Source organism: Arachis hypogaea, chromosome 6, assembly GCF_003086295.3.
Source record: "Arachis hypogaea cultivar Tifrunner chromosome 6, arahy.Tifrunner.gnm2.J5K5, whole genome shotgun sequence".
Lineage (NCBI taxonomy): Eukaryota > Viridiplantae > Streptophyta > Magnoliopsida > Fabales > Fabaceae > Arachis > Arachis hypogaea.
In genome coordinates, this window is record NC_092041.1 from 26,875,626 (window position 1) to 26,894,510 (window position 18,885).

Sequence of the window (18,885 nt, forward strand, 5' to 3'; positions counted from 1 at the left end):
AAATAAGATAAAAAGAAGAGAATATGCAACGAATTCCAAAAACATCTATGAAAATCAGTATTAATTAGATGAGCAGGGCTTTAGCTTTTTGCCTTTGAACAGTTTTGGCATCTCACTTTATTCTTTGAAATTCAGAATGATTGGCTTCTCTAGGAACTCAGAGTCCAGATAGTGTTATTGATTCTCCTAGTTAAGTATGATGATTCTTGAACATAGCTACTTTATGAGTCTTGGCCGTGGCCCAAAGCACTCTGTCTTCCAGTATTACCACCGGATACATACATGCCACAGACACATAACTGGGTGAACCTTTTCAGATTGTGATTCAGCTTTGCTAGAGTCTCCAATTAGAGGTGTCCAGGGTTCTTAAGCACACTCTTTTTGCCTTGGATCATGACTTTATTATTTTTTTCTTTTTCCTTTTTCTCTCTTTTTTTTTGAAATTTTTTTTTGTATTCACTGCTTTTTCTTGCTTCAAGAATCATTTTTATGATTTTTCAGATCCTCAGTAACATGTCTCATTTTTCATCATTCTTTCAAGAGCCAACATTCATGAACAACAAATTCAAAAGACATATGCATTGTTCAAGCATACATTCAGAAATCAAAAGTATTACCACCACATCAAAATAATTAATCTGTTATAAAATTCAAAATTCATGCAATTCTTCTCTTTTTCAATTAAGAACATTTTTCATTTAAGAAGGGTGATGGATTCATAGGACATTCATAACTTTAAGGCATAGACACTAAGACACTAATGATCATAAGACACAAACATGGATAATTATAAGCATAAAAATTCGAAAAACAGGAAAATAAAGAACAAGGAAGTTAAAGAACGGGTCCACCTTAGTGATGGCGGCTTGTTCTTCCTCTTAAAGATCTTATGGAGTGCTTGAGCTCCTCAATGTCTCTTCCTTGCCTTTGTTGCTCCTCTCTCATGATTCTTTGATCTTCTTTAATTTCATGGAGGAGGATGGAATGTTCTTGATGCTTCACCCTTAGTTGTCCCATGTTGGAACTCAATTCTCCTAGGGAGGTGTTGATTTGCTCCCAATAGTTTTGAGGAGAAAAGTGCATCCCTTGAGGCATCTCAGGGATTTCATGGTGAGTGGGATCTCTTGTTTGCTCCATCCTCTTCTTAGTGATGGGCTTGTCTTCATCAATGAGGATGTCTCCCTCTATGTTAATTCCAATTGAATAACAGAGGTGACAAATGAGATGAGGGAAGGCTAACCTTGCCAAGGTAGAGGACTTGTCCGCCACCTTATAAAGTTCTTGGGATATGACCTCATGAACTTCTATTTCCTCTCCAATCATGATGCTATGAATCATGATAGCCCGGTCTATAGTAACTTTGGACCGGTTGCTAGTGGGAATGATTGAGCGTTGGATAAACTCCAACCATCCTCTAGCCACGGGCTTTAGGTCATGCCTTCTCAGTTGAACCGGCTTCCCTCTTGAACCTCTCTTCCATTGAGCGACCTCTTCACAAATGTCTATGAGGACTTGGTCCAACCTTTGATCAAAGTTGACCCTTCTAGTGTAAGGGTGTTCATCTCCTTGCATCATGGGCAAGTTGAATGCCAACCTTACATTTTCCGGACTAAAATCTAAGCATTTCCCCCGAACCATTGTAAGCCAATTCTTTGGGTCCGGATTCACACTTTGATCATGGTTCTTGGTGATCCATGCATTGGCATAGAACTCTTGAACCATTAAGATTCCGACTTGTTGAATGGGGTTGGTAAGAACTTCCCAACCTCTCCTTCGGATCTCATGTCAGATCTTCGGATATTCACTCTTTTTGAGTTTGAAAGGGACCTCTGGGATCACCTTCTTCATGGCCACAACTTCATAGAAGTGGTCTTGATGCACCCTTGAGATGAATCTCTCCATCTCCCATGACTCGAAGGTGTAAGCTTTTACCTTCCCTTTCCTTTTTCTAGAGGTTTCTCCGGCCTTAGATGCCATAAATGGTTATGGAAAAATAAAAAGCAATGCTTTTACCACACCAAACTTAGAAGGTTTGCTCGTCCTCGAGCAAAAGAAGAAAGAAGGAGTAGAAGAAGAAGAAATAGAGGAGATGGAGGTGGCTTTGTGGTTCGGCCAAGGGGGAGAAGTAATGTGTAGGTTGTGTGAAAATGAAGGAGTGAAGATGGGTTTATATAGGAGTGGAGAGGGGGTGTATGGTTCGGTCATGTGAGGGTGGGTTTGGAGGAAAAACGGTTTGAATTTGAATGGTGAGGTAGGTGGGGTTTTATGAAGGATGGATGTGAGTGGTGAAGAGAATAGTGGGATTTGATAGGTGAGGGGTTTTGGGGGAAGAGGTGTTGAGGTGATTGGTGAATGGGTGAAGAAGAGAGATAGTGGTGGGGTAGGTGGGGATCCTGTGGGGTCCACAGATCCTGAGGTGTCAAGGAAAATTCATCCCTGCACCAAGTGGCGAGCAAAAATGCTCTTTATGCCAATTCTAGCGTTAAACGCCGGGTTGGTGCCCATTTCTGGCATTTAACGCCAACTTCTTGCCCTTTCCTGGCGTTTAACGCCATTCTGGTGCCCCTTTCTGGCGTTAAACGCCCAGAATGGTGCCAGACTGGGCGTTAAACGCCCATTTGCTGCCCTTACTGGTGTTTAAACACCAGCAAGGTTTTCCTCCAGGGTGTGTTGTTTTTCTTTCTGTTTTTCATTCTATTTTTTCTTTTTCAATTGATTTTGTGACTTCCCATGATCATCAACCTATAGAAAACATAAAATAACAAAGGAAAATTAGATAAATATATCATTAGGTTGCCTCCCAACAAGCGCTTCTTTAATGTCAGTAGCTTGACAGTGGGCTCTCATGGAGCCTCACAGATACTCAGAGCAATGTTGGAACCTCCCAACACCAAAGTTAGAGTTTGAATGTGGGGGTTCAACACCAAACTTAGAGTTTGGTTGTGGCCTCCCAACACTAAACTTAGAGTTTGACTGTGGGAGCTCTGTTTGACTCTGTTTTGAGAGAAGCTCTTCATGCTTCCTCTCCATGGTTATAGAGGGATATCCTTGAGCCTTAAACACAAGGGATTCTTCATTCGCTTGAATGCTCAATTCTCCTCTGTCAACATCAATCACAGCCTTTGCTGTGGCTAGGAAGGGTCTGCCAAGGATGATGGATTCATCCATGCACTTCCCAGTCTCTAGGACTATGAAGTTAGCAGGGATGTAATGGTCTTCAATCTTTACCAGAACATCCTCTACAAGTCCATAAGCTTGTTTTCTTGAATTGTCTGCCATCTCTAGTGAGATTCTTGCAGCTTGTACCTTAAAGATCCCTAGCTTCTCCATTACAGAGAGAGGCATAAGGTTTACACTTGACCCTAGGTCACACAGAGCCTTCTTGAAGGTCATGGTGCCTATTTTACAAGGTATTGAGAACTTGCTAGGGTCCTGTCTCTTTTGAGGTAATCTCTGCCTAGTCAAGTCATCCAGTTCTTTGGTGAGCAAAGGGGGTTAATCCTCCCAAGTCTCATTACCAAATAACTTGTCATTTAGCTTCATGATTGCTCCACGGTACTTGGTAACTTGCTCTTCAGTGACATCTTCGTCCTCTTCAGAGGAAGAATACTCATCAGAGCTCATGAATGGCAGAAGTAAATCCAATGGAATCTCTATGGTCTCAGTGTGAGCCTCAGATTCCCATGGTTCCTCATTAGGGAACTCATTGGAGGCCAGTGGACGCCCATTGAGGTCTTCCTCAGTGGCGTTCACTGCCCCTTTCTCCTCTCCAAGTTTGGCCATGTTGATGGCCATGCACTCTCCTTTTGGATTCTCTTCTGTATTGCTTGGAAGAGTACTAGGAGGGAGTTCAGTAACTTTCTTACTCAGCTGACCCACATGTGCCTCTAAGTTTCTAATGGAGGATCTTGTTTCAGTCATGAAACTTTGAGTGGTTTTGATTAGATCAGAGACCATGGTTGCTAAGTCAGAGTGGCTCTGCTTAGAATTCTCTGTCTGTTGCTGAGAAGATGATGGAAAAGGCATGCCATTGCTAAACCTGTTTCTTCCACCATTATTGTTGTTGAAACCTTGTTGAGGTCTCTGTTGATCCTTCCATGAGAGATTTGGATAATTTCTCCATGAAGGATTATAGGTGTTTCCATAGGGTTCTCCCATGTAATTCACCTCTTCCATTGAAGGGTTCTCAGGATCGTAAGCTTCTTCTTCAGATGAAGCTTCCTTAGTACTGCCTGGTGCAGCTTGCATTCCAGACAGACTTTGAGAAATCATATTGACTTGCTGAGTCAATATTTTGTTCTGAGCCAGTATGGCATTCAGAGTATCAATCTCAAGAACTCCTTTCTTCTGATTCGTCCCATTGTTCACAGGATTCCTTTCAGAAGTGTACATGAATTGGTTATTTGCAACCATTTCAATCAGTTCTTGAGCTTCTGCAGGCGTCTTCTTCAGATGAAGAGATCCTCCAGCAGATCTATTGATGAACCCATATTTTACAGTTTATCTTGTGCTTAATTGAGTGGATTTTATCAACTCTTCATCCACTTATTCATACTATTTGCATGGTTTTGTATTTGCCTTCCTAATTATGTGCTTTGATTGAAAACATGCTTCTTTGACCTTAATTTTATTAATATTAATTCTCCTTTTATACCATTAGATGCCTTGGTATGTGTGTTAAGTGTTTTCAGAGATTACAAGGCAGGAATGGCTCAGAGGATGGAAAGAAAGCATGCAAAAGTGGAAGGAATACAAGAAGTTGGAGAAACTGCTAAGCTGTCCAGCCTGACCTCTTCGCACTCAAACAGTGATAACTTTAGCTACAGAGGTCCAAAGGACACGGTTTCAGTTGCGTTGGAAAGCTAACGTCCGGGGCTTCGATTTGATATATAATATACCATAGTGGCCCTGACGCTAGGCGACGCGACCGCGTGCTCCATGCGGCCGCGTCGCAAGTGACGAAAATCAGTGAAGTTAAATTCGCAACCAGCGAATTCTGGGCTGTTTCTGACCCAGTTCTCGGCCCAGAAAACACATATTAGAGGCTATAAAGTGGGGGAATGCATCCATTCATGATTAGGTACTCATAATTCACTTCTCATAATTTAGATTAGTTTTGAGAGAGGTTCTCTCCTCTCTCTCTTAGGATTAGAAATTAGGATTTTTAGAAACTAGGATTTAGGACTTCTCTTGGTTTTTAAGAGTGACTCTCGATTCAGGTTCAATGTTCCTTTTTATTTATTTTTCCAATTAAATTTATGAACTCTTCCATGTTACAGATTACTCTTTTAAATTAATGCTATTTGAGATATTTCAGATCTATGATTGCTTTCTTTAATTTATGTTGTCGGTACTTATCCAAATTATTTTCATTCGAGTAGATAGTTTTCCTTTTGGCTCTGGTTAAATAACTGGCGACTCTTGAGTTATCAAACTCATTGTTAATTGAAAATTGGAATTCATCCACTTAACTTACCTTCATAGTTAGAGGTTAACAAAGTGGGAGAAAAATCCAATTCTCATTACAATTGATAAGGATAACCAGGATAGGACCTCCAGTTCCCATACCTTGCCAAGAGTTTATTTTACAGTCATTCATTTACTTTTATTGCTTTGAAAATATACCTGTGCCCATTGCCCAACTAACCTTTTACCTTGATCTAAAAACCCCAAACACACTTTTTCATAACCAATAATAAGAACATACCTCCCTGCAATTCCTTGAGAAGACGACCCGAGGTTTGAATACTTCGGTTATCAATTTTAAAGGGGTTTGTTACTTGTGACAACCAAAACGTTTGTACGAAGGGATTTTTGTCGGTTTAGAGACTATATCTACAACGCGACTGTTTTTATGACATTCTTTACTGGCAAAAATCCTGACGTCAAAATGGCGCCGTTGCCGGGGAATTGCAAACGTGTGCCTTATTATTGGTTATTGTAAATATTTTTCAAAAAAAAAAAATTTCAGATTTTTATTTTAAATTTTTTTATCTTATTTTATCTTTTTCAAAAAAATCATATCTTTTCCAAAATTATTTTCCTATCTTTTTCAAAAATTATATCCTTTTCAAAATATTTTCTTTTTATTAATTTTTGTTTTTATTTTCCCCTAATACTATGAATTCTCATCCCTCTCGCTTTGAGTTTGGTTCTAACTTTGTTGAAGGAAATAGAAACCACAGCAGGAATATGCACCAAGGTCAGACCAATCAAGGATGGATGGAGCCAAGAGGATCTAATCAACCCTTTAGGCAACAACACCATCCTAGATATCATGGACAAAGACCAGGCTACAATGCATCCCAAGCTGATAGATATGGTGGACCACCTTGTAGCTACCAACAAGCCCCACCCTATGCTCAGAGATCATCCTTTCAACACAACCTCAACCCACCACACTCACAAGCCCCTTTCCACCATTCACCTCCACATGACCCTAACCTTCAACCACCATACCAACCACCTTATGAGCCATATGAACCATATATAGAACCACCCCAATTCCAACCCAATTACTCACAAAAACCACCACTTCAATATTCACCATCTCCATATCCATCAATCCAAGAGCATTATGATCCTATTTATGAAAACCGAGTGCATTAAGAGGCAAAGGATCGTCTCAAGGAAACAGTGGATTGATGTCAGGCAACCCTTCATCAATTGGGGCAACTCCTAATGAGTCAATTAGCCTCCCGACGTTCGGACACTCAAGGAACCCCCATGACTTCATGTGGACAATCTAATGAAGAACGTAGTATGAAGGAGATACTAGAAACTTCAGTGAACAATACGGAGCATGACTTTGTACTGGAACAAGTAGAGGAAGCCAAAATTATTGAAGAAGAAGAAGTGGTTGAAGACTTAGGAGATGTAGAACCTCCATAGGAAAGTCAAGACATAGAGCCTCCTTCCTAGACGGTTGAAATTGATGCTGAGGAGGGTGTACAACCTCCAAAGCATATCATAGTTGAAGACTTGGAAGAGGTTGATCAAATGATGGAGATTCAAGAAGAAGAAGAAGCACAACCTACCATGCCCTTGGAAAGCAATGAAGAGGAGATTGAATTGAAAGAGAGCTACCAAGAGGAAGAGGTTGAAATTGAAGAAGCTTGCAAAGAGGTGGTAATTATCAGAGAAGAGCACAAGGGAGTAGAGCTTGCAATTTCATTAAAAATATCTCCCCCTAAGTTGCCATCATCCTTCACAACATTCAAGTAGGTAAAATTCATATCCCATAGCTTTCTAATCCCACTTGAATATGGGCTAGTGGAGATGGATGGTCAACTTAGAGCTCTTTGTGGCATTAAGAGTAAGAGGAAGATGGTCCGTGGTAAGAATTGTCCTGCAAGGTTCATTATGGTTGGAAGCTCAAGGTTTAAATGCAAAGGTTGGTGCAAAGCTCAACTGAATGGGTCTAGGAAGTTGTTTGGCCACTTTAGTGAGAATTCAGATTGCCTGCCACCCGGTTGGAACACTAATGATCAACAAGAAGATGGGTGTAAAGGCAAGATTTGGGATCCTAGAATCTGCTATGACATTTGTCACCCCGGGAGCCTAAGAATCTGTTTGAAGCTTCTTAAGGGCTTTACATGTTTAGTTTGGGATCCCGGAGGACACTGGAATCACAAACATTGGTGGAGATTCCTAGATGAGTTCAAGCACAAGCCACCATAACAGGAAGCTCACCAAATGTCCAACTTAAGGACTATAACTAAAAGTGTTAAGTGGGAGACAACCCACCGTGGTATGATCGTTCATTTTGCAATTTTAATTTTATTTAGTTTGTTTGTTTTTGAAATTTATCTTATTTTATTAAACTTGGAATCATGCATAGCATTCACATTAAGCATTGCATTCTGCATTTTTCAGTTAAAAAAAAAAGAAAAAGCGAGCACGCGACGCGACCGCATCAGCGACGCGTCCGCGTCGCAAGGAGATGGGAGACAATATTAATATGAACAGAGAGTTTCGCAGGAGCAGCGCTGGAGGCGTGCCAATGGCACAAATCGACCCACGCAACCGCGTCGTTGACGCGTCCGCGTCATTTGGAAAAATAAAAGCTGGCGTTTAACTCCAAGAAGAGTCTCTACACGAAAATGCTTCAATGCTCAGCCCAAGCACACACCAAGTGGGCCCGGAAGTGGATTTTTATGTCATTTACTCATCTCTGTAAACCTTAGGCTACTAGTTCTCTATAGTAGGACCTTTTACTATTGTATTTTCATCTTTGGATCATTATAGAGCTTTTGATCATGTTTTTATGATTGAACCTTCTTTGGGAGGCTGGCCATTCGGCCATGTCTAGACCTTGTTCTTATGTATTTTCAACGGTGGAGTTTTTACACACCATAGATTAAGGTGTGGAGCTCTGCTGTACCTCGAGTATTAATGCAATTACTATTGTTCTTCTATTCAATTCCGCTTTTTCTTGTTCTAAGATATCACTTGTTCTTCAACTTGATGAATGTGATGATCCGTGACACTCATCATCATTCTCACCTATGAACGTGTGCCTGACAACCACCTCCGTTCTACCTTAGATTGGGTGAATATCTCTTGGATTCCTGATACACGATGCATGGTTGATCGCCTGACAACCGAGTGCTCGCCTGACAACCGAGCCAGCCATTCCGTGAGATCAGAGTCTTCATGGTATAGGCTAGAACTGATGGCGGCATTCAAGAGAATTCGGAAGGTCTAACCTTGTCTGTGGTATTCTGAGTAGGATTCAATGATTGAATGACTGTGACGAGCTTCAAACTCCTGAGGGCGGGGCGTTAGTGACAGACGCAAAAGAATCACTGGATTCTATTCCGGCCTGATTGAGAACCGACAGATGGATAGCCGTGCCGTGACAGGGTGTGTTGAACATTTCCACTGAGAGGATGGGAGGTAGCCACTGACAACGGTGAAACCCTTGCATAAGCTTGCCATGGAAAGGAGTAAGAAGGATTGGATGAAGACAGTAGGAAAGCAGAGAGACGGAAGGGACAAGCATCTTCATGCGCTTATCTGAAATTCCCACCAATGAATTACATAAGTATCTCTATCTTTATCTTTGTGTTTTATTCGTATATCACCCATATCCATTTGAGTTTGCCTGACTGAGATTTATAAGGTGACCATAGCTTGCTTCATACCAACAATCTCTGTGGGATCGACCCTTACTCGCGTAAGGTTTATTACTTGGACGACCCAGTACACTTGCTGGTTAGTTGTGCGAAGTTGTGTTTATGCCATGGTATTGAACACCAAGTTTTTGGATTCATTACCGGGGATTATTTGAGTTGTGAAAAGTATTGATCACAATTTCGCATACCAGTGACAAATAAGATGAGGAAAGGCTAACCTTGCCAAGGTAGAGGACTTGTCCGCCACCTTATAAAGTTCTTGGGCTACAACCTCATGAACTTCTACTTCCTCTCCAATCATGATGCTATGAATCATGATAGCCCGGTCTATAGTAACTTCGGACCGGTTGCTAGTCGGAATGATTGAGCGTTGGATAAACTCCAACCATCCCCTAGCTACGGGCTTGAGGTCATGCCTTCTCAATTGAACTGGCTTCCCTCTTGAATCTCTCTTCCATTGGGCGCCCTCTTCACAAATGACTGTGAGGACTTGGTCCAACCTTTGATCAAAGTTGACCCTTCTAGTGTATGGGTGTTCATTTCCTTGTATCATGGGCAAGTTGAATGCCAATCTTACATTTTTCGGACTAAAATCCAAGTATTTCCCCCGAACCATTGTAAGCCAATTCTTTGGGTCCAGGTTCACACTTTGATCATGGTTCTTGGTGATCCATGCATTGGCATAGAACTCTTGAACCATTAAGATTCCGACTTGTTGAATGGGGTTGGTAAGAACTTCCCAACCTCTTCTTCGAATCTCAAGTCGGATCTCCGGATATTCACTCTTTTTGAGTTTAAAAGGGACCTCGGGGATCACCTTCTTCAAGGCCACAACTTCATAGAAGTGGTCTTGATGCACCCTTGAGATGAATCTCTCCATCTCCCATGACTCGGAGGTGGAGGCTTTTTCCTTCCCTTTCCTCTTTCTAGAGGTTTCTCCGGCCTTGGATGCCATAAATGGTTATGGAAAAACAAAAAGCAATGCTTTTACCACACCAAACTTAAAAGGTTTGCTTGTCCTCGAGCAGAAGAAGAAAGAAGAGAGTAGAAGAAGAAGAAATGAAGGAGATGGAGATGGCTTTGTGGTTCGGCCAAGGGGTAGAAGTAGTGTTTAGGTTGTGTGAAAATGAAGGAGTGAAGATGGGTTTATATAGGAGTGGAGAGAGGGGTAGGGTTTGGCTATGAGAGGGTGGGTTTGGGAGGGAAAGTGGTTTGAATTTGAATTGTGAGGTAGGTGGGGTTTTATGAAGGATGGATGTGAGTGGTGAAGAGAAAGATGGGATTTGATAGGTGAAGGGTTTTTGGGGATGAGGTGTTGAGGTGATTGGTGAATGGGTGAAGAAGAAGAGAGAGGGTGGTGGGGTAGGTGGGGATCCTGTGGGGTCCACAGATCCTGAGGTGTCAAGGAAAATTCATCCCTGCACCAAGTGGCGAGCAAAAATGCTCCTTTGTGCCAATTCTGGCGTTAAACGCCGGGCTGGTGCCCATTTCTGGCGTTTAACGCCAGCTTCTTGCCCTTTCCCGGCGTTTAACGCCAGTCTGGTGCCCCTTTCTGGCGTTAAACACCCAGAATAGTGCCAGACTGGGCGTTAAACGCCCATTTGCTAGCTTCACTGGCGTTTAAACGCCAGTAAGTTCTCCTCCAGGGTGTGCTGTTTTTCTTTCTATTTTTCATTCTGTTTTTACTTTTTCAACTGATTTTGTGACTTCTCATGATCATCAACCTACAGAAAACATAAAATAACAAAGGAAAAAAAGATAAAATATAACATTGGGTTGCCTCCTAACAAGCGCTTCTTTAATGTCAGTAGCTTGACAGAGGGCTCTCATGGAGCCTCACAGATACTCAGAGCAATGTTGGAACCTCCCAACACCAAACTTAGAGTTTGAATGTGGGGGTTCAACACCAAACTTAGAATTTGGTTGTGGCCTCCCAACACCAAACTTAGAGTTTGACTGTGGGGGCTCTGTTTTACTCTGTTTTGAGAGAAGCTCTTCATGCTTCCTCTCCATGGTTACAGAGGAATATCCTTGAGCCTTAAACACAAGGGATTCTTTATTCACTTGAATGATCAATTCTCCTCTGTCCACATCAATCACAGCCATTGCTGTGGCTAGGAAGGGTCTGCCAAGGATGATGGATTCATCCACGCACTTCCTAGTCTCTAGGACTATGAAATCAGCAGGGATGTAATGGTCTTCAAATTTTACCAGAACATCCTCTACAAGTCCATAAGCTTGTTTTCTTGAATTGTCTGCCATCTCTAGTGAGATTTTTGCAGCTTGCACCTCAAAGATCCCTAGCTTATCCATTACAGAGAGAGGCATGAGATTTATGCTTGACCCTAGGTCACACAGAGCCTTCTTGAAGGTCATGGTGCCTACTGTACAAGGTATTGAGAACTTCCCAGGGTCCAGTCTCTTTTGAGGTAATCTTTTCCTGGACAAGTCATCCAGTTCTTTGGTGAGCAAAGGGGGTTCATCCTCCCAAGTCTCATTACCAAATAACTTGTCATTTAGCAACTTGCTCTTCAGTGAGATCCTCATCCTCTTCAGAGGAAGAATACTCATCAGAGCTCATGAATGGCATAAGTAAATCCAATGGAATCTCTATGGTCTCAGTGGGAGCCTCAGATTCCCATGGTTCCTCATTAGGGAACTCATTGGAGGCCAGTGGACGTCCATTGAGGTCTTCCTCAGTGGCGTTCACTGCCTCTCCCTCCTCTCCAAATTCGGCCATGTTGATGGCCTTGCACTCTCCTTTTGGATTTTCTTCTGTATTGCTCGGAAGAGTACTAGGAGGGAGTTCAGTAATTTTCTTGCTCAGCTGACCCACTTGTGCCTCCAAATTTCTAATGGAGGACCTTGTTTCAGTCATGAAACTTTGAGTGGTTTTGATTATATCAGAGACCATGGTTGCTAAGTCAGAGTGGTTCTGCTTAGATTTCTCTGTCTGTTGCTGAGAAGATGGTGGAAAAGGCTTGCCATTGCTAAACCAGTTTCTTCCACCATTATTATTGTTGAAACCTTGTTGAGGTCTCTGTTGATCCTTCCATGAAAGATTTGGATGATTTCTCCATGAAGGATTATAGGTGTTTCCATAGGGTTCTCCCATGTAATTCACCTCTTCCATTGAAGGGTTCTCAGGATCATAAGCTTCTTCTTCAGATGAAGCGTCCTTAGTACTACCTGGTGCATTTTGCATTCCAGATAGACTTTGAGAAATCAAATTGACTTGCTGAGTCAATATTTTGTTCTGAGCCAATATGGCATTCAGAGTATCAATCTCAAGAACTCCTTTCTTCTGATTTGTCCCCTTGTTCACAGGATTCCTTTCAGAAGTGTACATGAATTGGTTATTTGCAACCATTTCAATTAGTTCTTGAGCTTTTGTAGGCGTCTTCTTCAGATGAAGAGATCCTCCAGCAGAGCTATCCAAAGACATCTTGGACAGTTCAGACAGACCATCATAGAAAATACCTATGATGCTCCATTCAGAAAGCATGTCAGAGGGACACTTTCTGATTAATTGTTTGTATCTTTCCCAAGCTTCATAGAGGGATTCTCCTTCCTTCTGTCTGAAGGTTTGGACTTCCACTCTAAGCTTACTCAATTTTTGAGGTGGAAAGAACTTTGCCAATAAGGCATTGACTAGCTTTTCCCAAGAGTTCAGGCTTTCTTTAGGTTGTGAGTCCAACCATGTCCTAGCTCTGTCTCTTACAGCAAAAGGGAATAGCATAAGTCTGTAGACCTCAGGGTCAACCCCATTAGTCTTGACAGTGTCACAGATTTGCAAGAACTCTGCTAAAAACTGATGAGGATCTTCCAATGGAAGTCCATGGAACTTGCAATTCTGTTGCATCAGAGAAACTAATTGAGGCTTAAGCTCAAAGTTGTTTGCTCCAATGGCAGGGATAGAGATACTTCTCCCATAGAAGTCGGGAGTAGGTGCAGTAAAGTCACCCAGCACCTTCCTTGCATTGTTGGCATTGTTTTTGTTTTCGGCTGCCATGGGTTCTTCTTGTTTGAAGATTTCTGTTAGGTCCTCTATAGAGAGTTGTGCCTTAGCTTCTCTTAGCTTTCGCTTCAAGGTCCTTTCAGGTTCAGGGTCAGCCTCAACAAGAATGCTTTTGTCTTTGCTCCTGCTCATATGAAAGAGAAGAGAACAAGAAAATATGGAATCCTCTATGTCACAGTATAGAGATTCCTTGAGGTGTCAGAGGAAAAGAAAAGTAGAAGGAAGAAGTAGAAAATTCGAACTTATCAAGGAAAGATGGAGTTCGAATTGTGCATTAAGGAGGAGTGTTAGTCCATAAATAGAAGGATGTGAGAAGAGGGGAAGAAATTTTTGAAAAAAATTAAAAAGATTTTAAAAACATTTTGAAAAACACTAATTGATTTTCGAAAACCAAGAGTGGAAAAGAAATCAAGTGATTTTTGAAAAAGATTTTGAAATTAGAAATAAAAAAGATATGATTGAAAACTATTTTGAAAAAGATGTGATTAAAATATATGATTTGAAAAGTTATGGTTTTAAAAAGATGTGATTGAGAAGATATGATTTGAAAAACAAATTAAGAAGATTTGATTTTGAAAATTAATGACTTAGCTAACAAGAAAAGATATGATTCAAACATTAAACTTTTCTTAACAGAAAAGGCAACATACTTGAATTGTTGAATCAAATCATTAATTGTTAGCAAGTATTTTTGAAAATGGAAAGAAATTGATTTTGAAAAAGATTTGATTGAAAAGATATGATTTGAAAAAGATTTGATTTTGAAAAATTTTGAAAACCTGAAAAAAAATTTGAATTAAAAACAAAATCTTCCCTCTTGTTCCATCCTGGCGTTAAACGCCCAGAATGGTGCTCATTCTGGCGTTTAACGCCCAAAACTCACCCCTTTTGGGGGTTAAACGCTCAGCCAGGCACCCTGGCTGGCGTTTAAACGCCAGTTTGTCTTCTTCACTAGGCATTTTGAACGCCCAGCTTTTTCTGTGTAATTCCTCTGCTGTATGTTCTGAATCTTCAATTCTCTGTATTATTGACTTGAAAAGACACAAATAAAATTTTTTTTGGATTTTTAATAATGAGGAATAATCAAAATGAAACTAAAATCAAATAAACAATGCATGCAAGACACCAAACTTAGCAGTTTGTATACTACTGACACTAACAAAATGAGAATGCACATGAGAAACACAAAATACTCAAGTCAAGAGAATTTAAAGATCAGAGCAATGAAATCACCAAGAACATCTTGAAGATCACTTAAGACACATGAATGAATGCATGAAGAACAGAAACATGCAATTCACCCCAAACTTAACGTGAGACACTAGGCTGAACAAGAAACATAAAATACTTTTGGTTTTTATGATTTTGAAAATTTTTTTGGTTTTTTTTTCGAAAATTAAGTGGAAAAGAAAATAAAGATATCGAAATTCTTAATGAGGATTCCAGGAATCATGCAATGTTAGTCTAAAGCTTTAGTCTAAAGAAATTAGACATGGCTAGTCAAGCTTCAGCAGGACATTACATTCAAGAGCTAAATTGATGAGAATCAATCAGCTTTGGTGATGATAAGAACATCACCTTGAAACACTAGAATTCATTCTTAAGAACTCTGAAGAAAAATACCTAATCTAAGCAACAAGATGAACCGTCAGTTGTCCAAACTCAAACAATCCCCGGCAACGGCGCCAAAAACTTGGTGCACAAAATTGTGATCATCAATGGCGCCATCAACATGGTACGCTCAATTGTAATCTCAACTCTTTATCACAATTTCGCACAACTAACCAGCAAGTGCACTGGGTCGTCCAAGTAATAAACCTTACGCGAGTAAGGGTCGATCCCACAGAGATTGTTCGTATGAAGCAAGCTATGGTCATCTTGTAAATCTCAGTCAGGCAGATTCAAATGGTTATAGATGATTTATGAACAAAACATAAAATAAAGATAGAGATACTTATGTAATTCATTGGTGAGAATTTCAGATAAGCGTATGGAGATGCTTTGTCTCTTCCGTCTCTCTGCTTTCCTACTGTCTTCATCCAATCCTTCTTACTCCCTTCCATGGCAAGCTGTATGTAGGGTTTCACCATTGTCAGTGGCTACCTCCCATCCTCTCAGTGAAAATGTTCAACGCGCTCTGTCACAGCACGACTATTCAGCTATCGGTTCTCGATCATGTCAGAATAGAATCCAGTGATTCTTTTGCGTCTGTCACTAACGCCCCACAATTGCGAGTTTGAAGCTCGTCACAGTCATTCAATCCTTGAATCCTACTCAGAATACCATAGACAAGGTTTAGACCTTCCGGATTCTCTTGAATGCCGCCATCAAGTCTAGCTTATACCACGAAGATTCTGATTAAGGGATCCAAGAGATATCCACTCAATCTAAGGTAGAACGGAGGTGGTTGTCAGGCATACGTTCATAGATGAGAATGATGATGAGTGTCACGGATCATCACATTCATCAAGTTGAGGAACAAGTGATATCTTAGAACAAGAATAAGCCGAATTGAATAGAAGAACAATGGTAATTGCATTAATACTCGAGGTACAGCAGAGCTCCACACCTTAATCTATGGTGTGTAGAAACTCCACCATTGAAAATCCATAAGAACAAGATCCAGGCATGACCGAATGGCCAGCCTCCCAAAGAGGGTTCAATCATAAAACATGATCAAAAGGTTCTAAGATTGAAAGATTCAAATACAATAGCAAAAGGTCCTATTTGTAGAGAACTAGTAGCTAGGGTTTACAAAGACGAGTAAAAATCCACTTTCGGGCCCACTTGGTGTGTGCTTGGGCTGAGCATTGAAGTATTTTCGTGTAGAGACTCTTCTTGGAGTTAAACGCCAGCTTTTATGCCAGTTTGGGCATTTAACTCCCATTCTTGTGCCAGTTCCGGCATTTTACGCCAGAATTCTTGAGCTGAATTAGAACGCCTGTTTGGGCCATCAAATCTGAGGCAAAGTATGAACTATTATACATTTCTGGAAAGCCCAGGATGTCTACTTTCCAACGCAATTGAGAGCGCGCCAATTGGGCTTCTGTAGCTCCAGAAAATCCACTTCGAATGCAGGGAGGACAGAATCCAACAGCATCTGCAGTCCTTTTCAGCCTCTGAATCAGATTTTTGCTCAGGTCCCTCAATTTCAGCCAGAAAATACCTGAAATCACAGAAAAACACACAAACTCATAGTAAAGTCCAGAAAAGTGAATTTTAACTAAAAACTAATAAAAATGTAATAAAAACTAACTAAAACATACTAAAAACATACTAAAAACAATGCCAAAAAGCATATAAATTATCCGCTCATCAGTTGCCTCCTAATAAGCGCTCCTTTAATGTCATTAGCTTGACAGTGGGCTCTCATGGAGCCTCACAGGTGATCAGGTCAATGTTGTAGACTCTCAACACCAAACTTAGAGTTTGGTTGTGGGGATTCAACACCAAACTTAGAGTTTGGCTGTGGCCTCCAAACACCAAACTTAGATTTTGATTGTGGGGGCTTTGTTTGACTCTGTACTGAGAGAAGCTTTTCATGCTTCCTCTCCATGTATACATAAGAACACCCTTGGGTCTTAAATACAAGGTAGTCCCTATTCAATTGAAGGACTAATTCTCCTCTGTTAACATCTATCACAGCTCCTGTTGTGGCTAGGAAAGGTCTTGCAAGGATGATGCATTCATCCTCCTCCTTCCTAGTGTCTAAGATTATGAAATCAGCAGCGATGTAAAGGTCTTTAACCTTCACTAACACGTCCTCTACTAATTCATAAGCTTGTTGGTGCACGAAATTGCAATCACACTTTTGCAACCCCGCACAACTAACCAGCAAGTGCACTGGGTCGTCCAAGTAATACCTTGCGTGAACAAGGGTCGATCCCACGGAGATTGTCGGCTTGGAGCAAGCTATGGTTATCTTGTAAATCTTAGTCAGGATATCAGAAACTATCAGGATTGATTGTGAAAAGCTAAAGAACATGAAATGATTACTTGTTTTGCAGTAATGGAGAATAGATTGAGGTTTGGAGATGCTCCATCTTCTGAATCTCTGCTTTCCTACTGTCTTCTTCTTCAAACACGCAAGTCTCCTTCCATGGCAAGCTATATGTAGGGTTTCACCGTTGTCAATGGCTACCTCCCATCCTCTCAGTGAAAACGATTGCATATGCTCTGTCACAGCACGCGGAATTCATCTGTCAGTTCTCGGTCAGGCCGGAATAGAATCCAGTGATTCTTTTGCGTCTGTCACTAACGCCCCGCCTGCTAGGAGTTTGAAGCACGTCACAGACATTCAATCATTGAATCCTACTCAGAATACCACAGACAAGGTTTAGACCTTCCGGATTCTCTTGAATGCCGCCATCAATTCTAGCTTATACCACGAAGATTCCGGTTAAAGAACCCAAGAGATAACTACTTAATCTAAGGTAGAACGGAGGTGGTTGTCAAGCACGCGTTCATAGTTGAGAATGATGATGATTGTCACGGATCATCACATTCATCCGGGTTAAGAACAAGTATTATCTTAGAATGGAAGCAAGCATGATTGAATGAGAAACAGTAGTAGTTGCATTAATCCATCAAGACACAGCAGAGCTCCTCACCCCCAACCATGGGGTTTAGAGACACATGCTGTGGAAAGTACACAAAGAAAACGTGTAAAGTGTCATGAGGTACCGATACAATCTCAAAAGATCCTATTAATAGTAAACTAGTAGCCTAGGGTGTACAGAAATGAGTAAATGACGTAAAAATCCACTTCTGGGTCCACTTGGTGTGTGCTTGGGCTGAGCATTGAAGCTTTTATGTGTAGAGACATTTTCTGGAGTTAAAGGCCAGTTCTCATGCCAGTTTGGGCGTTTAACTCCAAGTTTTATGCCAGTTCCAGCGTTTAACGCTGGAAATTCTGAGGCTGATTTGCCACGCCGGTTTGGGCCATCAAATCTTGGGCAAAGTATGGACTATCATATATTGCTGGAAAGCCCAGGATGTCTACTTTCCAACGCCGTTGAGAGCGCGCCAATTGGGCTTCTGTAGCTCCAGAAAATCCACTTCGAGTGCAGAGAGGTCAGAATCCAACAGCATCTGCAGTCCTTTTTGGTCTCGGAATCAGATTTTTGCTCAGGGCCCTCAATTTCAGCCAGAAAATACCTGAAATCACAGAAAAACACACAAACTCATAGTAAAGTCCAGAAAAGTGAATTTTAACTAAAAACTAATAAAAATATACTAAAAACTAACCAGATCATACTAAAAACATACTAAAAACAATGCCAAAAAGCATACAAATTATCCGCTCATCACAACACCAAACTTAAATTGTTGCTTGTCCCCAAGCAACTAAAAATCAAAATAGGATAAAAAGAAGAAAATATACTATAGACTCCAAAATATCAAGGAAACATAGCTCCAATTAGATGAGCGGGACTAGTAGCTTTTTGCCTCCGAACAGTTTTGGCATCTCACTCTATCCCTTGAAGTTCAGAATGATTGGCATCTATAAGAACTCAGAACTCAGATAGTGTTATTGATTCTCTTAGTTGAGCATAATGATTCTTGAACACAGCTAGTGTATGAGTCTTGGCTGTGGCCCAAAGCACTCTGTCTTCCAGTATTACCACCGGATACATACATGCCACAGACACATAATTGGGTGAACCTTTTCAGATTGTGACCCAGCTTGGCTAGAGTCCCCAATTAGAGGTGTCCAGGGTTCTTAAGCAC